Source organism: Pan paniscus, chromosome 5 (genome assembly GCF_029289425.2).
Source record: "Pan paniscus chromosome 5, NHGRI_mPanPan1-v2.0_pri, whole genome shotgun sequence".
NCBI lineage: Eukaryota > Metazoa > Chordata > Mammalia > Primates > Hominidae > Pan > Pan paniscus.
The window spans coordinates 146,698,907-146,724,242 of record NC_073254.2 but is presented as its reverse complement, the minus strand read 5'-3'; the positions used below and the strand labels follow the sequence as shown (position 1 = coordinate 146,724,242).

The window sequence follows — 25,336 nt, the reverse complement described above, 5'->3', positions numbered from 1 at the left end:
TTTTTTGTTGTGTCTCTGCCAGACTTTGGTATCAGGATGACGCTGGCCTCATAAAATGAGTTAGGGAGGATTCTCTTTTTTTCTATTGATTGGAATAGTTTCAGAAGGAATGGTACCAGCTCCTCCTTGTACCTCTGGTAGAATTCGGCTGTGAATCCATCTGGTCCTGGACCTTTTTTGACTGGTAAGCTATTAATTATTGCCTCAATTTCAAAGCCTGTTATTGGTCTATTCAGAGATTCAACTTCTTCCTGGTTTAGCCTTGGGAGGGTGTATGTTTCAAGGAACTTATCCATTTCTTCTAGATTTTCTAGTTTATTTGCATAGAGGTGTTTATAGTATTCTCTGATGGTAGTTTGTATTTCTGTGGGACCTGTGGTGATATCCCATTTATCATTTTTTATTGCGTCTATTTGATTCTTCTCCCTTTTCTTCTTTATTAGTCTTGCTAGCAGTCTATCAATTTTGTTGATCTTTTCAAAAAACCAGCTCCTGGATTCATTAATTTTTGGAAGGGTTTTTTGTGTCTCTATTTCCTTTGGTTCTGCTCTGATCTTATTTATTGCCTTCTGCTAGATTTTGAATGTGTTTCCTCTTGCGCCTCTAGTTCTTTTAATTGTGATGTTAGGGTGTCAATTTTAAATCTTTCCTGCTTTCTCTTGTAGGCATTTAGTGCTATAAATTTCCCTCTACACACTGCTTTGAATGTGTTCCAGAGATTCTGGTATGTTGTGTCTTTTTTCTCGTTGGTTTCAAAGAACATCTTTATTTCTGCCTTCATTTCGTTATGTACCCAGTAGTCACTCAGGAGCAGGTTGTTCAGTTTCCATGTAGTTGAGTGGTTTTGAGTGAGTTTCTTAATCCTGAGTTCTAGTTTGATTGCACTGTGGTCTGAGAGACAGTTTGTTATAATTTCTGTTCTTTTACATTTGCTGAGGAGTGCTTTACTTCCAACTATGTGGTCAATTTTGGAATAAGTGCAGTGTGGTGCTGAGAAGAATGTATATTCTATTGATTTGGGGTGGAGAGTTCTGTAGATGTCTATTAGGTCCACTTGGTGCAGAGCTGAGTTCAATTCCTGGGTATCCTTGTTAACTTTCTGTCTTGTTGATCTGTCTAATGTTGACAGTTGGGTGTTAAAGTCTCCCACTATTATTGTGTGGGAGTCTAAGTCTCCTTGTAGGTCTGTAAGGACTTGCTTTATGAATCTGAATACTCCTGTATTGGGTGCATATATATTTAGGATAGTTAGCTTTTCTTGTTGAATTGATTCCTTTACCATTATGTAATGGCCTTCTTTGTCTCTTTTGATCTTTGTTGGTTTAAAGTCTATTTTATCAGAGACTAGGATTGCAACCCCTGCCTTTTTTTGTTTTCCATTTGCTTGGTAGATCTTCCTCCATCCCTTTATTTTGGGCCTATATGGGTCTCTGCAGGTCAGATGGGTTTCCTGAATACAGCACACTGATGGGTCTTGACTCTTTATCCAATTTGGAGTCTGTGTCTTTTAATTGGAGCATTTAGCCCATTTACATTTAAGGTTAATATTGTTATGTGTGAATTTGATCCTGTCATTATGATGTTAGCTGGTTATTTTGCTCATTAGTTGATGCAGTTTCTTCCTAGCATGGATGGTCTTTACAATTTGGCATGTTTTTGCAGTGGCTGGTACCAGTTGTTCCTTTCCATGTTTAGTGCTTCCTTCAGGAGCTCTTTTAGGGCAGGCCTGGTGGTGACAAAATCTCTCAGCATTTGCTTGTCTGTGAAGTATTTTATTTCTCCTTCACTTATGAAGCTTAGTTTGGCTGGATATGAAATTCTGGGTTGAAAATTCTTTTCTTTAAGAATGTTGAATATTGGCCCCCACTCTTTTCTGGCTTGTAGAGTGTCTGCTGAGAGATCAGCTATTAGTCTGATGGGCTTCCCTTTGTGGGTAACCCGACCTTTCTCTCTGGCTGCCCTTAACATTTTTTCCTTCATTTCAACTTTGGTGAATCTGACAATTATGTGTCTTGGAGTTGTTCTTCTCGAGGAGTATCTTTGTGGTGTTCTCTGTATTTCCTGAATTTGAATGTTGGCCTGCCTTGCTAGGTTGGGGCAGTTCTCCTTGATAATATCCTGCAGAGTGTTTTCCAACTTGGTTCCATTCTCCCCATCACTTTCAGATACACCAGTCAGATGTAGATTTGGTCTTTTCACATAGTCCCATATTTCTCAGAGGCTTTGTTCATTTCTTTTTATTCTTTTTTCTCTAAACTTCTCTGCTCACTTCATTTCATTCATTTGATCTTCAGTCACTGATTCCCTTTCTTCCAGTTGATCGAATCAGCTACTGAAGCTTGTGCATTCATCACGTAGTTCTCATGCCATGGTTTTCAGCTCCATCAGGTCCTTTAAGGACTTCTCTGCACTGGTTATTCTGGTTAGCCATTCATCTAATCTTTTTTCAAGGTTTTATCTTCTTTGTGATGGGTTCGAACTTCCTCCTTTATCTCGGAGAAGTTTGATCATCTGAAGCTTTCTTCTCTGAACTCATCAAAGTCATTCTCCATCCAGCTTTGTTCCATTGCTGGTGAGGGGCTGCGTTCCTTTGGAGGAGGAGAGGTGCTCTGATTTTTAGAACTTTCAATTTTTCTGTTCTGTTTTTTCCCCATCTTTGTCGTTTTATTTACCTTTGGTCTTTGATGATGGTGATGTACAGATGGGGTTTTGGTGTGGATGTCCTTTCTGTTTGTTAGTTTTCCTTTTAACAGTCAGGACCCTCAGCTGCAGGTCTGTTGGAGTTTGCTGGATGTCCACTCCAGACGCTGTTTGCCTGGGTATCAGCAGCAGAGGCTGCAGAACAGTGAATATTGCTGAACAGCAAATTTTGTTGTCTGATCATTCCTCTGGAGGTTTCGTCTCAGAGGGGTACATGGCCGTGTGAAGTGTCAGTCTGCCCCTACTGGGGGGTGCCTCCCAGATAGGCTACTCAGGGTCAGGGACCCACTTGAGGAGGCAGTCTGTCCGTTCTCAGATCTCAAACTCTGTGCTGGGAGAACCACTACTCTCTTCAAAGCTGTCAGATAGGGACATTTAAGTCTGCAGACGTTTCTGCTGCCTTTTGTTTGGCTATGCCCTGCCCCCAGAAGTGGAGTCTACAGAGACAGGCAGGCCCCCTTGAGCTGCGGTGGGCTCCACCCAGTCTGAGCTTCCTGGCCGCTTTGTTTACCTACTCAAACCTCAGCAATGGCGGGTGCCTATCCCCCAACCTTGCTGTTTCCTTGCAGTTCCATCTCAGACTGCTGTGCTAGCAATGAGCGAGGCTCCATGGGCGTGGCACCCTCGGAGCCAGGCGTGGGATATAATCTCCTGGTGTGCTGCTTGCTAAGACCATTGGAAAAGGGCAGTATTAGAGTGGGAGTGACCCAATTTTCCAGGTGCAGTCTGTTATAGCTTTGCTTGGCTAGGAAAGGGAATACTCTGACCCCTTGCACTTCCCGGGTGAGGTGATGCCTCACCCTGCTTCGGCTCATGCTCGGTGTGCTGCACCCACTGTCCGACAAGCCCCAGTGAGATGAACCCAGTAACTCAGTTGGAAATGCAGAAATCACCCGTCTTCTGTGTCACTCACGCTGGGAGCTATAGACTGCAGCTGTTCCTATTCGGCCATCTTGGAACCGCTGACTGTGTATTCTTTAATTATAACTTCACATATTCACTGTCAGCCCAAAATGACTTGTTGTGCTACCCCTAAAATGTCCTTCTTATAGATTCTATTAATTATATAATTATGTGCTTAACAATACACCTAAAAAGTTGAATATATCCCCTCTGGATAAATTATTTCCTAGTCTAATGTCATTTGACATATTAAATATTTGAATAACTATAGATGACATCTCACTATGGCAGGCTAAAGTGTGTGATGTTCCCCAAGATTTCTGCTCTAATTTCTGGGCCTGTCATTAGGTTATGTTAATGGTACAGCTAAATGTAAGAAAGGGCGATTATCGAGGTAAGCCTTATTGGATCACATGAGCCTTTAAAAACAGGATTTTCTCCATCTGCTGGAAGAAAAGGAAAGAGATAAGCTCTGGCTGGCCTGGAAGAAAGCAAATACCCTTGTGGTGAACTGTCTATGGAAGCCACATGGCAAGGATTGGAGAGGAAACTCTAGGACCCAGGAGCAGCTGACAGCCAGCAAGGAAATGGAGCCATCAGTCCCACCACTGAAAGGAACTGAATTCTTCCAACAAGAAGAATATAGAAGAGGAACTTCCTCCACTGCCTCCAGGTAAAACACCTTGGAAACACCTTGATTTCTAACTTGTTATACCCTGAATAGAGGTAGAACCTACACAACTGAGAGCAAATAGATGATGCTCTTTTGAGTTAAGTTTGTGGTTGTTATGAAGCAATAGAAGCTAATATACTCAGTCAGGGAAGGAGAGTTTTAAGTGAGCAAGGAAATCAGGATTAGTCAAGGAGGTGATATAGGACAAAGCAGAGCTCACACTGAACTAGTGACTCTCCTTCCCTGCCCCTTTCTCCTCCTTTATTCTGTGTACAGGTAAATTTCTTCAGGATGTGGTCTCTGTGCACAGGTGGGCTATACTGAGCAGGATATCCATGGGGTTGGTTCATTCAGGCCTGGACTCAAATGATTGCTCTCCCACGAGATTGCAATCGAGTTACTTAATCTCTGAGCCCCCAGTGTAATGGAGAAAGCCTCTCTTTCAATGTGTGTCCAGAGAAAATGAATGAGGTAATGTATAATAAGCATTCAAATTAATCTACTAAGAGTCATTCTGTAGAAGTTTTAACTGTACATCATTTAACACAGCAGAGACTCATGGGAAGACTAAGATTCTCAATCCACGCAGGAAGCATCATCATTGCCATGGCATCGTCCTCTATTGATATTCTCCAAGAGTCTACTTGCTTAAAATATCTTGGAATGACAGGAAGGAAGTTTCCCAATGGGCTCTTTGAAATATCTAGTGATAAGACTGAGCTCCTGGGGGAAGGGCTCCATGTTTGGTAGGCAGTTAGAAATGTTATCTGATTTTGATTTGACCTGAAGGGAATGTCATGATAGTATTCACTAACTAGATGTATTCATTAAAAAGTAAATAAAATTTTTTTTGAAAAAGAAATGCAATTGCAGACATTCTTTTTTTTTGTTTATTTTGTTTTTTAGTTCACTTGTTTTAACAAGGAATTTTTTGGTGTTGATGCTGATGGTGGTAGTTATGCTCTTTGTATTTTAAATAAACACGAGATTTTGTAGTACAACCATTACCCACCCAACCATGTACTAACTGTTAAAGAAATCTTAACATGGTGTGATAATTCAAAGATAAGACCATCGGCTCAAACGAAGGAAAAACAAGACTGTAATAGTATGGTTATTGCCTCTAGTTGAGATGATCTTATCTGTTAAAATAAAAAATTGTACCCTTTGTCAAAAAAAAATGGGTAAGCAAAACATGAAAAGTATAAATTGAACTTTTGCTTCGTGTTACATCTCTGCTGTTTACCAAAATCAATTTGTTTCTGTTTGTTTTACTGTCTATCTGCTGAAAACATATCTGAATCCAATGAAAATTTAAAACATGTGATTTAAAATAGTTTGAGAAAGGAAAAAGGAAGCGTGCTGTTAAATGTTAAAACGGGTTCTGTGGTAAATTGTATACATGCACCACATCAAAAGTAAATTGAAGTTAAAATAAATAATGTTACACTGAAAGTTGAAAGAATATAGCAAATCATAAAGATGGTTGTATACTAATTGAGAGTATTTTAATTGTTAAAAGATTTAGAGAAATAAACATTGTAGATGGGAACACAGTGCTGAAAGATCAGCGCCGGTTCTGGTTTTCCTTTCTAGTGGCTTGGCATGGCGGCTGCGCTGAGCTCCAGCCCAGCTTTCAGAAAACAGAAGCAACGCTGTTCAAAGGATTAATCAGTGGCCCATACACAGGAGGCCTGGGGCCACTCATGTACAAAGCCCCAAAAGTTGGTACAGAAAACCTGTGCCTTCCATCCTTGCTGTCTTGCATTTCCGTGAAGGCGGCGGTTCTTGGCAGGCATACCCTGTAGGGTTAAGTTTGCTTCGTTTTTACCTCCCATATCTGCAGTGCTATTGACCTCACCAAACTACTTCTCTGTTCCCTTCTTCACTCTGTTGCTAGTCACCCTGTAATACAACATTAAAATGACCAATACTTCCTTTTCCATCCTGGTCTGTTTTCTTACTCATGCTGATCTACATTACATGGCTAAAAGGGCTCAAGACAAAAAGGTTGTCTTCATGAAAAAAAAAAAATTGCCATTGTTTATCCCTCTCTTCATTCCTATTGAATTCAAATCAATAGAATTGAAAAATTTTTTTTACAATATAATCTACACATATTTGAATTGTATATAAAAAAGCCTTCTAGGCATTTGATGGAGATATATTAACATTGGTTAGGGTTTGGGTATTTTGTAAAAGAAAAATGTTTTGGTTTGTGTGTGTCTTTCAAATGTATATGATATTATTTCTAAGTCCCCATCCTTTTTCTTCTTTCTTCAAAATGTACCTCGTCTTCACCTTCAAGGGGCAAATTAATTGTTAAGTACAGTCAAGGAAGGCATCAGATAGAGAAAAAATTAAAGTATTTCATATATAGGTGTATAGCCTATCAAATAAATAATTACCATCACACCTTTTAAGCATTCACCTGTGTTATGTCAAGAAATATTCTAGGTTTTATACATAAAATATCACATTTAATCCTTAAAATAACCCTGTAAAATAAGTATTAGTGGCCAGACATGGTGGCTCACTCCTATTATCCTGGCACTTTGGGAGGCCTAGGCAGGTGGCTCGCTTGAGCCCAGGAGTTTGAGACCAGCCTGGACAACAAGGCGAGACCCTGTCTTTAGAAAAAAATACAAAAATTAGCTGGGTGTGGTGGCATGCATCTATAGTCCCAGCTACTTGGGAGGCTGAGGTGGGAGGATAGTCGGAGCCTGGGAGGTCAAGGCTACAGAGCCGTGATTGTGCCACTGCACTCTAGCCTGGGCAACACAGAAAAACCCTGTGTCAAAAAAAACTGTTAGTATTTTATAAATTAGGAAAATAAGAAAAATTAAGTTTAGAGATATTTTTACCTTCACTTTTTTTCCCTAATACTATATATTGAACATCTAATTTGTGCCTTACACAGGATGATCGTTTGGAGATAAAATGGTAAGCAAAAATATTCAAGATCTATCCTTTCATTGGATTTCCAAAGGAAAAGCATCTGGTTAATAAATCAGTTATTAGGTGGCAGATCAAGTATTCAAATTCAGGACTTCCTGATGCCAAAGCCAGGACCTCACTAGTGTTTCTTTGTCAGCCTTTCTCAGTAAAGAAGAAGAAAAATAGTGTCAGAAGCTGGTCAGTCCCTTTTATATACGGCCTCCAATTGTTCCAGGTATAATTAAACCCTAAGAAGGCAAACAAATTTTCCTCCCACTTAGCAACTACTGTTAGATTCTTAGGAATACTAGCCAAACGTCATATTCTATGGTTGACTAGTGTCCAATGGAGAGGCTATTTCAGGTCCAATAATATATTTGATCAGACATTTGGTTACCAAATAAACACATCCAGTAGTATAGATTCTGGATACATTTAGTAATTATGGATGCTGTTAATGAAAACACCATATTAACTTTTCAAAAACATTTACTTTAGTCATAAGTTTCAATTTTTGTCTGCTGACTCTATATTTTAAGTGAATTTACAAAATGTATAGATGTTTAAGTAGGATTATAAATCCAGAGCTTTTGTGTGACTTGAGTCCCTTCCTGCACTTACTTTTCTGCCAAGTAAATGTGTCATACATAAGTCTCATACCTATTTAACAAAATATGTCAAAAACTTACATCATTTTTTCTGCACTCCCAAACAAGTTCAGGATAGGGAAATCATTCCATCCTAGTTGTGGCACACATGAGTCAAAAATCAGGAGACTCACACACATTTCTAGGTGACGTGATCACTTAGTCATCTACTCACAAGCAGATTAAGAGAAAGAAAAAAAAGCAAGACTTCAAAAACAAATCACCAACAGAGGCTAGAAAACCAGTTTCAGAAAAGCAAATCAGACTTTATTCTCAGGGCTAGCTACTTTCTTGTTCTTAATAAAGAACTACTCTTCCATGCCACACTTCCCAGAGGCCCAAATGACCACTCCATGTTGTCCCAGACATGATTCAATAGTGCAGTGTCTTGCTGACCCAACCTCTTACAAATGAATACTTACCTTCTATTGATAATAGCTACCCTTATATTTCCTTGAAGATAAACCAAAAACAGCACTAAAGGAATTTAGAAAATATTTATGCATGCAATCTTTTAAGTCCAGAGCTTGAATGGTATTATCTGCTTACTGAAAAGAGTAAACATTCTGGAATGTATTTTTGGTGGTTACATGAATGGCAACTTACTTGCTGCAAATATGCCAAGTGTATATTGCAAGGGCTATACATATTGCTTACTGGTTCAACATGCATTTCTTTCCAGAATGCCAAGAAATGTTTCTCTAGCTTCTGTTGGTGCTCTATTAATGCAGATGCAAGGCTAACAGCAGTCCTCTCCTTTCAAGTCACTTTGATTACATTAACCTGCATCAGTAGATATGGCACCCCGTGAGTGGTACAAAATGCAGTAGTGTACTGGGAGTACCTTTAGAGCCACATGTGAACACATTATGAAATATATGCCTCCTTTTCCTAATGAAAATGGAGCCACATTTTCCTGTTCTTTCAGCCAGATGGAATTATGATTGGTGTGTGCTTGCCTTTTACATTACTATTTGATTCCATAATAAGAACCACATGAGACAATTTTATTTTATTGGTTCTTCAGTTGCCAACATGGCTTTTGTACAACTAATAAAATAAATAAAAATATTTCCCCTGTGGTTTTTCATATAAAATACATTTGTTTATGAAGGATAAGCACATACCAATCAAAACCTGATCTGGCATGAGCAATATTGTCATGCTTTTTCTCATTAAATAGGAAGCAAAGGAGTATTTATTAGTTTCCTAATAGCACAGTTGGCTCAGACTGGCATATACCTATGTATTAGATACTGAAGGTATTTGTTTAGAGAGCAATAGGTTAGGCTGGTGTCTTGGCAAAAGTTTCAAAACCTAGTTACTAATGAAAATATATTTCCTGGGAGGGCACATAATGAAGGAAGTAAAAAGAATAAAAAGCTGCATAGCTTCTTGGTGTCCATGGTAACTGAGCCATGATCTTCTTCAGAGGGAGCTCCTGAAAAAGCACTGCTGGCATTGCATCTTCTGTACTGCAACCAAGGAAGCCTAAAATGAACCACAACAGCATGTCTAAAGTTAGTGGCCTGCCATTCATAGAGCACAGGCCAAGATTTTGAGAATTAACTGAAAGGTCACCTTTTAAGTATACTTGAATGTAACTCATACTGCCCTAAAATCTGTGATTAGTCATCAGCTTACATAAGTTATTATTTAGAATATTCAAAAACAATTCATCAATATCCCTTTCCATATACAAATGCTTAACAGAGCAATGGCTTAGGAATAAATTTGCAATAGAAATGGATTTTCTTCTTAAATATCTTTCTGAGCAAAGAACAATAGAGGACCACTTTACCTCTGATAAGTCATCACACTTCCATTGACTGATGTTGGTCCTCCAAGAAGCCCATGAAATCTATCAGAAGTCTTGTTCTTTCATTGTTTTGTTTTCAGTATCCACAGGCCTTGAAAGATGAAGATAGGGTTATAGGCAGTCACAAGCATGTTGAAGCCTTACTACAGAAAGTAAGGTGAACATCTGAGAAATGGCTCTTACCCTAAAATGATGCTTTCTTGCAAAGAAGAGGCTACACTACATAAGAATTGAATTATACTACATGAGACTTGAGTTTAATTAAATAGTTGCAAGAAATACTTTACAAAACTAACTTTGTCAGTCATTTTTTTTAAAAAAAAGAAAACCTGTCCATGTTGTTTTAATAATTTGGTAAAAAAATTCCATTTGCTTAAACTCTTCCATTTCCCGGTTTGATCACTTTCCATTATTCTATCCTGAGAAATATAGAAAGAAAAAATAAAAGCATCCTCTTACCTGGACTTTATGAAACCTAGACATCATATAAAAATAAACATCTGTCTTAAATGGAGAAGAAAAACAAGAATTTGAAATCTTTAAAGAAGCTAAAAATATATTTTTTATTATCATTTAGATTTACAATTGTTAAGATATGAAATATATAAAAATAAGCAATTCAAAGGAAACAGTTTGTCGAGGTGATAGATTGTTGTTTTGGTTTGATTATTTTGTATATATGAACATGTATACATATATATGCATATATTTTTATTTATTTATTAGAATAAAGCAAAAGGTAGAAAGGCAGAGGTTGTTTGGGAAAAGTACCCCAAAAGAAAACAATTATTTCCAATCTATTTTAAGATTGAAGAGAAAGTATTGATTTGAATCATTTTCCCACTGGTTCATGGAAAAAAACAACTCATAAAATGAGTTTGATGGGCACAAAGAATTAACTTTGACCTTTCTTTGGCTTCAGAGGATCCAGGTCAACTTGGAGAGACTGGAAGTGTTATGACACAGGAGAGGCCAATGGGACACAGCCCCACACTCAGAAAACTGCTCCCTCTCACACAGCCAGCCAGCAACAGCCTTTCACAGTGATGTTGCTTCTCTTTCTATGTCAGGGTTAAGGTCATTTTTAGGGCACAGCGAGGAAATGTAGAGGCCTGGGCTGTCTGCACCACATCTGTGCTGTGAGAAACAGGGGGTTTCAATTTCCAGCCTCTGAATATCACACAACCTAACCTTTACCTGCCTGCCCTCACCCTAGTACACAACAAGCATAAAAATAAAATTAGACATTTCAGAGTATGGACTAGCAAGGTCAAAGGTAGACATTCCTGAAACACATTAGGACCTTAGGACCTTCAGAAAAAGGTAACCGATACAGGCAGAGCCTTATTATTCAGCTATGATCATACAGTCTCCTGTTTAGTTATTTTACAGGATAAGAAAGGGTTGGGAGGTGGGTGTGTAGAAACTATATTTCAGTTACTGTTTTGGTACATATGAGGGCAGAAATCTCAGGTTATTTATAAGTATACAGGTTACTGAGGGCTGTATTTGCAAATATAACCAGTTTCTTATCATCTAGAGCTTATTCTTATATTTACTTCATTAATCACCAATCACACTTCTGGAATATAGAACAGAAGCAGTGAAATTGACATTGGAAGGGACATAAACAGAGGAAGCATTTTACTGTGTGGTTCTGGAGCTAGTGAACTCTTAGAGAATAGGAACCCAATAATCTTACTCATAAGTATAATAACATCATTAATAAAAGCTAGTATTGACTTAACACTTTTCCTAAGCTGTGAGCTGCCTTTTGCGCTTTCCATGTGGTACTTTGTCAATCCTCATAACATATCTGTGAGCTATTATAATTATTGGCATTTCAATATGATGAGAAAATTGGGACCGTTTCTTCATATTTAATATAATTTTTCTATATTGACCCACAAAGTAGCTGAATATTCCCAATGTGTTCATGGCATTCAAAAACAGCAAGTGCTATTGCCCATTTACAATGAAGGAAACATGTCACTAGTGGTGCTTGTGATGCCCTTGGGTTTCTCTGAGATTGTGCAGATGTAAGTTCTTGATTTACTAAGCCATGCTAACTGAGAAATCTTTTAACTGAAAATAGTAATAAAGAAGGGAAAAATAACCTTTAGAAATACGACATAAATTGGTGCAGAAAGTGGTGCAGAACCAGGCTATGGGTAGGACAAGAGACAATTATCAGTGAGGTATGGTTTAAGGGGCAGTGGAAGTTTGCTTACACCAGACATTTACCTCCAGTTCAGGCTTTGCAATTAGACAAAGCTAGAATCAAACACTAATTTTATTATAGCTATTGTGACTCTCTTTGAGCAGAAGTTTCTTAATTCGTCCAAAAGTTGCCGTGAGAATGAAGCTGGGCAATGAATGTCAATACTTTGAATGTGACAAGTCTTCCAATACATTTTGTTTCCTTTGTTCTCCTTTTCTAACTTGTCTTCCTTCCTGTGATTTAAAGTGAGGGTTTAAAATGAGGAATTTTCATATAATGAGTGATAGAAACATATGAAAGTATTAGAACCTGCCCTTGGAAGAACCACTATCTAATGTTATACTTTGTGACCTAGAAAAGGCTGTCAGCTCTTAAACATTTTCCAATCATTTAGATATTTATTCAGGCTAACAAAAATAACAAACTCAGGAATCTATACAAATAATTAGCTTGTCCAAAAATGGCACTACATTTTACATTGTATTAGGAAAGAGAAATTGCAATACCATAATATTGGTCAATGTTATTTATTATCTCTTGGTCTTTTCCTGTTTCTCACCAGGTTCCTATAAAGTTCCTGATAGTTGAAGAAAGTCAGGAGATCTTAGAAACTGACTTTCATTTATAACCTGCTGATTCACCTAGATCAGGTTACTGGGAAGAAATCCAAGTCAGACCTCCTGACCTACTCGAAACAGCATGAAGTATGCCCTGCCACTAAATCCTGATTCCTGTGTACCTCACCCTGTCACTAAATATGATTTAGAGAAACCTTTAGAAATCAGGTAAAAGGATTTAGTGCTTTACATGTAGGTTACAGCTGCTGGACTAGCTTTTATAGTAACGTAAGTAAGTAATTTATTAAATGGCTCAGTCATTAGATATACCAGGCCTTTAAAACATTCTTGTGAGGGAGGCTACTCTGGGGAGTGAGAAGATTAGCATTTCTCAGCAGCAAGTATTTTTGACAAGATTAATGAGGCACAGGGCAGAGGGATCTGTTTCCCCCTTTGTGTCTGCTCTCCTGGTTTCCTTGCCCTTTATTTGGTTGTCTTTTCCTCTGTGGCACCTGCTGTCACCGACATGGATGAGATGCCAAAACAGCATTCCTTTACTTCAACACTCTTCACACCTTCTTCTTCCCCCTTCTTTCTCCCTAGGAGTTATTCCTTTCTCCTCTTCTGGGATTGGCAAGGACATTATTTTAGTTTTCTATAAGAAATGCCTGATAGGCATTTTCACATTAGAAGAAATAAAATTAGGAACAAGATCAGAAACAGTTCTCAGTGATTCCTTTTATAAAAGGAAACCAGTTATATAGGAGATCATTTTAAAAGTACATATCTGTTCTAATACATCTTGTGTGTTCTTTCAGACCCATCACCATCTCTATGGTACCAATTTTGCCTGTTAACAGGATATAATTTGCTTCATATACTGATCATTTGATAGAATGTGTATGTTCTCATTTTTTTTTCTCATGTTCTCAGGAACAAAAGCAGGACAGACACTGCCTTGCTTTTGTAAGCTTACTTTCCTTCAAAAAGAATTATATCGTGCAGACTAATAACAAGTGTACTTTCCTTTAACAAAGTCCCCAACTTCACTTCTGTTTGTTCCTCTTCCAGCTCAATTTCCCCTTGTTGTCTTCCAATAAGTTGCCATCCTTCTTACCCACAAAAGTCTCCTAAGTATGTCTTTTGGTTTGACAAAACACATTTTTTACATCTTATAAAAGCTAATATAGCAGAATTTCCCATTTGTATTTTTAGCATCTGCCAACAAATGTTTGCGTGATCCCAAGCCCGAGTTATTTTTAGGTCTAAAGTAATGGCAGAGGTATTTAAAAGCTTAACAGATGGTAATATCTGTGGCTACCCAATGGGCATCCCTGGGTTGGATGAGGGCCTGGGAGTCTGGAAAGTTGGGAGATCAGCAAAAGGTACACAAAATACCAGATTTCAGGAATTAATGAAGGTGCTTCATGTTTATTCCTGTAATTTTCTAATTTTGTAATTTTAAGTTTAAATTCTGGTACTTACTCTATCATTCTTGATTTGGCCATATGACTTAAAATAAGCAATTATGTATAAATGAGAACCATGAATTCCAAGAAATAAGTCATTTGAATTGCAGTAATCGTCCAAAGGAGCCCCAGTTTAATTTCTTAATTATTGGGCTCAGCTATGAACCTCAGTAGAGCATCTGCACATGAGGTCATTCTGGGGGTGTTCAATGAGTGCTTGGCTAAAACAAAAATGGGATTTCAAAATGTTCAAAAAGAAGATTGCTCATATGGTTATATACTCTAGGATAGAAAAAAACATTAGCAGGAAATAAAAATGACATTTTCTCACTTTCAATTATGAATAAGGCCAAGATGTAAAAAATGGGAAGGATTTAAAAGTCACAGTTTTGCAGGTACAATGTAGATTTTAAAAAGCCAGTACTAAAATGAAGTTTTGTAGCTAAATTGTGTATCTTCTCAGAATTTATTTCTTCATCTGTAAATTGTGAAAGATAGTAATAATCATTTTATAAGCCTATTGTAAAGATTGAATGAAATAATGTATCTAAAGCTCTTGAAACAACGATTAATAATTGTTAAATAATTAACTATTTTAATGCACTTAAAAAGCACTGATAACTCTCTCAGGGAATATTTTATATTAATAAAAATAAGAAACACAGGGAGGGTAAACGGTCACTGACAAATGGAAGAGTGGGACTGGAATCGTGTTGGTAAGGATAAAGCCTGTGATGAGCTAAGAATCTGAAGAATGAAAGTACTTTAAAGTTATTTGGGGTGCAAGAATCAAGAAAAGAGAGAAACAGACCAGTTGATTTGCACAGGAGGGTCTGGTGTTCAAGAATATTTTGAGATCACCCAAATCCTTAATTTTTATGTCACTCTCTCTCCCCTGTAAAATAAGGTTATTCTTAAACTAGAAAAGGAAAAATAAGCATTTTAAAAAGGAAATAGAAATTCAAGACAGGTTAGAAGATTGGAAAAAAAGCCCCTAGTTGATTATGTAAATAAAATGTCTGGGTCCAGTGAAGCTTCATATTGAAAATTTTAAAATACTGTGTGTGTGCCCCATTCTCCTAACACAACTTGCTTTACACACAGCAATGTCTTACACACATACTTTGATTTACCTGAAATGCCTTTCCTTAATTTTTCATGTGAGAAAATGCTATTGTTTAGACATGGATTTCCCAGCTTCCCTCGGCAGATCTAATCACTCCAGGCCACCTCCAGCTTATGCAAGCCTCCTTTTCACATTTGTTAGAATGTATTGCAGTGATAAGATTGTATGTCTCTCAGTCTCCCTGTCCCAGTTGTGACTTCTCAAGACTACAGACTGTAGATCATTTTTGTATTCTGAGATTCTTCCACAGAGTGTGGCCCATGGTTACATTCAATTAATGTTAATTTGACTGAATTTAATTTAAAGGAGAGAAATGGTTGCAGGAGGTTAGAAGTCTTGACATGGGAAGAATTTAGGGAATAAGCGAAATAATAACTACATTCAATAATTGACAGGTATTACATGAAAGAAAAAGTAACTTCAGAGGATAGAACTATGAATAGTGGATCAAAGTTAAAAAGGAAATAGCTTTTGGCCCAGTGTGAGGCTAGACTTCCTTTCAGAGTTGCTCAAAATTGGAAAGGGCTGTCTTGTATGATAGTGACATTTCTGCTAGATTGTATGATTAAGTAGAAACTGAGTAATCTATTGGAGACATAGTGCAGCTAGTTCTTGCAGAAGATTAAGATTCGATTTGAAAATCTGTAAGTTTCCTTAAAACTCTAAGATTCTATGATTATCAATTAATGTATTGGTTTAGAGATTCAGATATTGCGGTAAACTTACTCATTCACAGAATCCAAGTTTATCTCAGCTACCATCTTTCCCAGGTAACAATCTCTTCTACAAGTTTGAGAAATTTGTTTTTCACTGCAGGCCCTGCTTTTATTAATATTTCCCTCCCAATAACATTTCCCACACCACAGGTATATTCCATGGAGACTCAAAAAGTTGGCACCTCTGAAACCTTATTGTGAAGTTTCTCCTGCTTTGCTTTGTAGTCCTAGCTTAGCTGGAAAAAAAAAAAAAGCAATATGTTTAGAAGACTATTAGTATAAACCTGAATAATCAGAAAGGGGCTCAGCTCTGTAGAAAACAATAATAATAATTAAAGTTTGCTTCTTTAGTGTCTGGAATTCCAACTGGGACAAGCTCAAAGCTTTGGTTTATCATCACAAAAGAGCCACAGAGCCCTCAAGAGCCCTTTCTGAGTTTCCAAAGAAAATCTACCAAGGCAGAAACTCTTTCTTCAAGATTTTTTTTTAATTAAAAACAAATAAAGGCACACACAAACACATTCCAATACAGAAGCATATCTGAAGAGCCACAAATCCACAAGGTTTCAAGCCTCTGGCCAGTCCAATCCACTAGTGTAAAATGCTAGACATAATTTCAGCCAGCATGAGGCTCTCTTCTACATTACAACTTACCTTTATTTATGTCCTCAAAGTTTGTATTATATTTTTCTCTCTCTCTAAAATTTTACAGTTTATGTAGCTTCTCATTTGATTTTTAAGTTCACATGCAAATTCTATCTTCAGCTCTAAACTAATAGCACATATGTTTTGTTTATCTGTATGGCGGCAAGACAATTTCATGATCTGCCCACAGCTTACAAACTGATCAGTGGGGTCTGTCTCCATGGTTCCATGACTAATGAACATCTGGAATTGTCAGTTGTACCTCTGTGAGGTTGAGCCGTGACTTGAACTAAAGATACAATGTGAGCAGTCATTTGAACTTCCCTGCCACTTGCTAGGGAAATAAGCAAGAAGGGTAAGGATAATCTGTAGTATTAAGAAAATTTTCCTTTCTATTAGCTTATATATTCCATCGTCTGATGTAATGCTATTATCAATTTTATGCACCTAGTAATATAAGACATTATAGTAGTTAATTGATATATATGTGTATATTATATTCCAAGATATCTTCTGTGGGTATTTAAAAACCTTTCAGAATAAGGTTTAAAGTAAATATAGTAATATAACATCATTAATTAATTTTCTTTTCCAAGGCATTATGTATGTCTTTAAAAGAAGTGTTGTCAGAATGCACTAGCCCAAGTCAATTAAGAATATTCATATGCTTCCACCTTAGGAGGCAGTGTTACAGAGTTAATACTCATAATAATAATATCTGACATATATGTAAAGATTTATTGTATATGCTCTATTATGTACCCTTATAAGATACTAACCTATCTACTTTACATAGGAGGTAAGTACTATTTTTATCCCCATTTTACACATAAAGTCACTAAGGTCTCGATAAATTAAGTAATTTGCCTAAGGATAATTGACAAGAACCGGAGGCTAGCTCTTTAGGTACTATTTCCATTTCCAAAACTTCCTAAATTATGAGAGCAATGATTCCGCTTGAGCTGTGCACGGACTTCTACCAATGGCTGGGCTTAAGGTATATTTGTCAAGCTGATGATACAGGCCTGATGGAAATATATTTGTACCCTCTGGGAAAAAATTCATATTCCATCTATTGCTCTAGTTCAGACACACTGGCAGGTAGTACTGGTGAGTGGTTTTACCAAAGTCTTTAAACACGAGGTACTGAATAAGTTCCCTGGAAAGGATTTCCCCTTGGGGAGAGCAGGCTAAGCCTGGTGAACTTGACACAGTTACTCATTTCAACCACAGTAGGAGAGTAAACATGTGAGTCTACCACAGAGGCTGTATTTGAACCCAAATGAAAGACATGAGCCTGAAATAAGGCTGCTTTGGGCCATCTTGGAAAGAAACAAGAAGAAGAGAGGGCAGTTTTCCCAACTTGACATTGGTGGATGCCAATGAGGGGCCAGCAGGAAACTGCAGCATCTGTGAGAACAGACAGGAGCAGCCCTCTCATGGTAGTGGGAGTGGAACCTGGACAATAATTCTCAGGCTTGGTGTGCAGCACCAAAGATTCAACGGGGATGGCATCGTTAAATACATCCCAGGGCCTCCAAGAAATACTTGAGGGGTGGGGCTTTGATAGGATGTGAAGGTTCTGCTCAATTAGGTCAGAGGAAAGTTGGGAATCCTGTCTAAAAGGAGTTCAGGAAACACACTGGATAGTAATTGTTCAGGAATGACCATGGAAAGACTTTGGAGTTTAACTTTTAATAAATTAAAGCAAATTTAAGAAAATCTGGAACAAAAAATGGAGTATGCAAATGATCTCAAAATAAAGGATGTTCCTTTAAAGTAGAAATTTGGCTTGTGAAAAACTCACTCCTTACATTTTCATTTTACTGGAGGCTGGAGAACATCTCATCACAGACTGCACAGGTCTGCAGAGAGGTATTTGGAAACAACAATATGATGGCAGCTCTGTTGGATCATCTGGTCCACTACTTCTAAGGTTCAAAACTCATTATTTCCAATGCCAAGGGGTTAACAGACCTTGAGAGAATGACCCATGTTAGCTTTAATACACATAAAACTGTGGCTGATATCAAAATGCCAACTTATTCTTTCAAAATAAGAAATACATAGAAGAATTGGAATATCCATGTTGGCAGGAATCTTATATTTTCTCCCTGTAGCTCAACTACTTGGAAGTGTATCAATCACATTGCTTTCCGCCATAAGATTTTTTCCCTAATATTTATGAAAAGCTTACAATTTATAAAAATTCTTAGTTCTTTACTTTGTATTAACACTTTTAGTTTATATGACAAACATAAGGAAAATGAGGCACAACAATATTAAATTCCCCCACATTCATGCATTGAGGATTTGGCAAAGCCAGGATTCACAATAAGACAGTTGGTTCTTGAGCCCATGCTCTTAACTCAATACCATACTGCCTTAAACTGAGATAGTTCAAACCTAAGTCTTAATTCATGTTTTATGCTTTAGCATAGAGGTAGAGCAAGTCCAGAGCTAATTAATTCAGGGGATGATAGTGTCATCAAGGCCACAGTTTCTTTCTCTCTCTTCTCTCTCTCTCTGCCTGATACTCAGCTAGCTCCCCTTGTGGGGTCATTGCAGAACTCTGAAGTATCATACAGAAGACAAAGCCTTTAAGTATCATACAGAAGACAAAGCCTGTTTCTGGCCTAGACAAGTTGCTGGCACAGAAAATGGGAATCATTGATCAGTGTAGACAAATAAGGTTTCACCCCTGCTTGGAGGCTGCTTCCAGCCTCTAAGAAGCCTATGATCACAAGAAAGAGAATAGATGCCTGAGTAAATCTGGGGTACTCTTAGGAATGTAATCAAACAAAAATAACTAAACCAGGAAGCTAAATAGTAATCAGACACAGTTTTACTGAATTTCCAGAAGCAACTTTTGTTACAGGGATAAGAAAGGTTTAATGGCAGTATAACATTCTTGCACACCTTTATTAGACACACTTGCTTGGTGAGCATGGATATAAGCAAGCAGAATTAGACAAATCTATTGTTTAATGGCTTCACAATAAGGATGGTATTGGCAGTGTGATCTAAAACCCACTGATTACAACTTCCCATATTTATTTGCACTCTAGCAATATCTCTGTCATTAGAAATTGAAATATTCCAGGTTGGACGAACAATTTCCCTTTCCTTGGATTATCTTTGGATAGATGTTGCCAACAGATACATTTGACACTCACCTCTTCTCTGTGTGTCTAGGAGTGACAAATTCCTCTTTCTGAGAGTCTCAGTCTTTGACAAGATACATCAGCATTTTCAAATGGGTTACCAGGAACTCATTTCAGCTGACACACCTCACCTATATTCACCTGATTTTATAGTTTAACTCAGACGCATTTCTAAAAATTTAATTCCAAACTCTTGGAGATCTTTTAATTAAATCCCAAAGTTTTATAGTAGTAGACAATAAGGAACTATTGTAGGCACTTACAGGAATTATTATAGTTATGATTATGGCAGACACAAATTGATAAGATGAGTGAGAAAAGAGACAGAAAAGTCAGGTAGAAGTCTTGTATAAATCAGGCTATAATCTGATGAGAGGTGTCATGGTTAGTATTGAGTGTCAACTTGATTGGATTGAAGGATGCCAAGTATTGTTTCTGGGTGTGTCTGTGAGGGTGTTGCCAAAGGAGATTAACATTTTAGTCAGTGGACTGGGGAAGGCAGACCCACTCTCAATCAGGATAGGCACAATCTAATCAGCTGCCAACATGGCTAGAATAAAAGCCAGCAGAAGAACATGGAAAGACTAGACTGGTTTAGTCTTCTGGCCTACATCTTTGTTCTGTGCTGGGTGCTTCCTGCCCTGAAACATCGAACTCCAAGTTCTTTAGCTTTGGCACTCGGACTGGCTTCCTTGCTCCTCAGCTTGCAGATGGCCTATTTTGGGACCTCACCTTGTGGTCATGTGAATCAATGCTCCTTTAATGTCAGTATAACATTTTGCACACCTTTATTAGACACACTTGCTTGGTGAGCATGGATATGAGCAAGCAGAATTAGACAAATCTATTGTTTAATGGCTTCACAGTAAGGATGTACACACAATACGGTGTAAAAGATAAATTTACAGTAAAGATAAGTAGTCACTGGTGCTCTTTTGTTAGGACCCGAAATACCAGAAAAGAAAATAGGCAAGCAAATATGTACCTTCCAAGTACCCAAGTTAGTATAAAACTGACTAATAATATATATGGATATGATGACTTCCTGAAAGCTCTGTAATATCAGGCATCCTCTAAGCCTGTAGGAGTATTACCCTAGGCTTCTTGAATGAATATACATATTTCAGGACAATCAGCAATATCCAGGTCTAAGTGAGGCCTGCAGAGAACAGAAAACATTTCTTCTTTGCTAAACCAAACTATAGATTCCAGAATATTGCTTCCCATTTAATGGTTATAAAGTTCAAATGTTAAACTGCAAAAATGAAAATTCACTACTTATTTCAGAGTTATCATAACAGCTGGATGTTACAACAGAACCAAAGAACAATGTTGAATGCTTGCATAACCCAAACACTGGCAAGGAATCATTCTAAATATGATATCCTAGTTTCTATTTCTTTTACGATGAAGCTTAATTTGCTTTCTAATTTGTCACAGTTTTTTAAGATCCTTCAGTAGGGAGGAGAGGTTCTATTCTGATGTCCTTTGTATCAAATGCCTAGTGATCTGGCCCACTGTATGAAAATTAAAGAAATGCTGACAGTCATGAGGAAATTTTATTTCTTTTAAAATATATTTTTCTCTCACATAAAAGTTCTGAAGCTATAAGATAAAAAAATAAAAAGTAATAACTAGCATTTATTGACCACCTACATTATACCAGATTATATAAAATCTCAAACTCTCACAACTGTAACATTACGAGGTAGAATTAACATCCCCTTACAGTGTGCCAGGTACGATGCTTGCCCCAATTCACTCAGCTATTCAAGGACAGAGTCAGATCTGTCTAATTCCAAATCCCATGTCCTTTCTACTCTAGCATGTTAAACTAAAATGCTATCTTTTAAAAAATATAAAGTGACACAATAGACTGAGTAGATTAACAAAAGACATACTACTTAAAAAGATGATATTCTCACAAAATCACATGCAAACAATGTCTCATATCTCATACATTTATTTTACTTTTCTGCTAGCCAACACTACAATCCTTCGGATCAGGAGATTTGGCTGCACTACAGAGTATACACTGAAAGTCAAGCAACACCAAGGCACCATTAAGGTCATTATTCTTGTGGATTTCTTTTCCTCCCACAGGGACAGGCATATCAATTTTTCTATATGTTTTGAAGAGCTTAGCCACATGATTTTAATTATTTCTCCCAGGTGGCTCTTAGAACTTGCATGGTGGCCCTATATGTTATCCAACCAAGGACAGGTCCCAATGAGGCCTGATGAATGAGTGGGAGACCAAAATCAGAGATTTGAAATTCTCTTCCCTGAGGAGCAATAGTTTTACCTAATATTGCTTGGGGATCATAGGGAATCTGAATATTGGAAAACAATGTAACTTAAGGTTTTGAGCTAGACCACAATTTGAGATCATCTAGTATTTTTAGCTATTTTTACAAATGTTCTGGTTTGGGTAAAACCTAAATTATGTTTTTCTAGGTATCTTTCCCTTCAATTTTTAAATATTTATGTATTTTAATGGAAATTTAATCCTCTTGATATTAATTTATTTACGGTTAACTCATCAAAGTGTATTCAAAAACCTATTTCCCAGTTGGCTTTACAATAATTTTTACCAACTGTAGAATGAGTACAAATACACAAACACACACACACACACACACGTTCTCTTGCCAGGAAACAAAAGGAAAATACAACACACCAAAAAGTTCAGGTTAGGTTCAAATCTCAAAAGCCACAGGATCCAGTGAATTCTAAACTTGGGTGATGGTTTCTTTCATCCAGGAATCTGTCCCACATGTCACTGAGTGGTGCAACTGCATCAGCCACAAGTTTAAGCTAGTTCTCTTGTACTTTTTAATTGACTTCATCCCCCAAATTTTCAAAATGTAGACTGAATTGAACCTTTCTAAAATATTGCAATTAAAAGGCATTTTTCACCTGACTATTGGTATGGAAGACAATGTCAATCATCTTTCCCTTGGTAAAGAAATCTCTCTTTCTTCCTTTTCACTTCCAGGTGATAGACTATGCAGTGAGTGATGCCATGGAATGACATTCTCTTATTTTTTCTAATATATCTTCCTGTCAGTATACATCAAGAATCTTTAATCATTATATATAATTCATCAAATATCTATATAGCCCTTTCTATTAGTGAAGTGCTTATTTTAACAAAAATATATCCACATATTTGTTGAATATCCATATATTTGTTGAATATATATGTTGCATATATATATATATGTTGAATATATATATATATATAGAGAGAGAGAGAGAGAGTTAACTATGCCCTAGTCGTCTGTCAGGCAAGTTAATTCACTGAATAATGTAAAAGTGATAATAAAAAATATAATAAGAGAGAATTGAATATTTATGATATTCATAATGCTGTATCACTATCCATAACCACAACAGACATTCTTAATCAATCTGATACATTTCCTGTGGACCTCATGCATGACTATTGAATTTTTTTTCAACTGAGTGTTCCAGAAAGTTTCCATCAAACTACTAGAGATGGTATTGTACATATAACCTATATTATATCTTTGTACCATATGAAATTATTCTACCTGAGTGATATTCAACTCGTGTGTATTGTTGGAGTGCAGTAGTAAGATGCATATGAGATTATTTGTACTCCCTGGACTTCACCACCTCATGCCTCTGCAATCCTTCTTAGTGCATGTTTCCTTAAGGTTGTTGTTGTCAATGCCTACCAGTGTTTTGTTTGGCTGTTTCTATTTCTCTTTCTTAAACTAGGAGAAGCAGAAACAAAACAATAACCTACTCAATAAAGTGAAAGTTTAAGTCTGTCATATTTCCTGAAATAATGAAAATCATAGGTGAATATGGTGTATTGAAAAGACTAAGGCATAAAGAGGCAGGAGACAAGGATCACTTACCCCTAATTCTTCTCCTGATACCAGCTGTTTGACCTTGGTTTAACTACTCATTCATTTATACATCTATTCTGAAGCAATCATTATGTCCCAGGCACTCTTCAAAGGTTATGGTTGACTCATCTGAAAAATGAGGAGAATACACTTCTTTTCACCTTCAGATGTAGACAGGACTAGGACGATTATGGTAGTTTTGATTATTGGTCTTTTGGGTTTGGTGAGGAATGAATGTTTTGCACTGGTATAGAACCAGTAAATAGGTAATTAGTGTCCATTTTGCTCCTAGGCATATTTTCTAGGAATTACCCAAGAAAGCATTTTGACCACTAGAACATCAAGTTCCTACTTTTTCTTCTTTCTTCTTTCAAGTACCTCTTCTCCCATTTGGACTCATTTTTCTTCTCTTGCCATAGTTTTGACCAAATTTTGGAAACATTATGTCATCTCCAATTTTTTCTCATTTTTCCTCACCTCTAATTTCTAAATTATTCATCGTCTTTATTCTTTGAATTATCAAATTCTATCAGCTAGTTAGGTTTGTATTGGATTATATTATACCTTTCAGGCTGCCAATTATCTGAAGAAAGCAAACAAAATATTATATATGGCCCACAAGGCAAAATGTCAATAAATTAATAGCTACAAAAATAAAAATACCCTATAACCTCTTGTCAAACACAATATTAAATATTAGTTACAGAAATTCTATGATTAATAAAATTAATGAAATTACATTTTAGAATATCTGAGATAGAAAAAGTGGTTAAGTGCTTTCTTAAATAAGAAAAAAATTTAAAAAAATTAGTGAAATAAAATAGAAAAGTAACAGAAACTGTAGACTTAAAAAGGTTGAAGGAGAAAAATAGGGTAAATTGAAAAACAGTAACTAGTGAATTAGACTAAAAAATAGGTTATCTCCTCAGTCTTCTTCATTTCTGCTCATTATACTTCTTCGTGGTGCAAAAATTTAGAAGGGCCATAACTTGCTATATATAGTTTTCAAGATGGGAAACAATAAATATACAAAAGGATTAAAACTTTGAAATATACGTAATCATTTTTTACTCTCTTAATTTTATAATTTAACTCATCTCTGCTCATCTCTGTTAGTTGTCTATTAAATGTTTTCAGTGACAAAAAATACTCATTTTCTCCAATATATACTGCTTAGTTCTTATCTTTATTTACCACATATGCCAAAGAAATAAAGACCATACAAAACAACAACACTCTCTTCCCATCGTCTTTTTTACTGGGTCTGTTCTCATGAGCTCTTAATCTCTTCTAGACGCCATGTTCTGTCTTTAATGGTCACATTAGAATTCAGAACCAGCTCAGAATTCAGGATTCTGGGCAATAGCTGGAAATACACACTCCCCCAACTCCAGCAGGTTCAGTTAGAAGAGCTCACAACCTGTTGTCCTGTCAATTCTACAATTGCCCTCTATAGGAAGAGAAGTGCCTGGGTCAGAAAAAAAGAGTATTAAAAAAACTGCATTTTGCCAGGTGCAGTGGCTCACGCCTGTAATCCCAGCACTTTGGGAGGCCGAGGTGGGCGGATCACCTGAGGTCAGGAGTTCGAGACCAGCCTGGCCAGATGGGGTGGTAAAACCCCATCTCTACTAAAAATTTTTAAAAAAGAAAAAAAAAATTAGCCAGGCGAGGTGGCGGGCGCCTGTAATCCCAGCTACTCAGGAGGTTGAGGCAAGAGAATCGCTTGAACCTGGGAGGCAGAGGTTGTAGTGAGTTGAGATCGTGCCATTGCACTCCAGCCTGGGTGACAAAAGCAAAACTCTATCTCAAAAAAAAAACACAAAAAAACCTGCATTTTATATTTTGAATTAAAACAAAATATAAATCACCAGAAAGAGG

General features: G+C 37.0%; 1 long non-coding RNA gene across 1 annotated transcript; it reads right to left on the bottom strand.

The window, feature by feature from the left end:
• Nucleotides 1-8,342: 8,342 nt before the first annotated feature.
• Nucleotides 8,343-10,143, bottom strand: LOC134730620 (uncharacterized). The gene is made up of 2 exons (XR_010112513.1): nt 9,662-10,143; nt 8,343-9,351 (listed from the first exon to the last, which is right to left on the bottom strand). It is a non-coding gene; the product is annotated as an uncharacterized LOC134730620 (long non-coding RNA).
• Between the last annotated feature and the right edge of the window lie 15,193 nt (nt 10,144-25,336).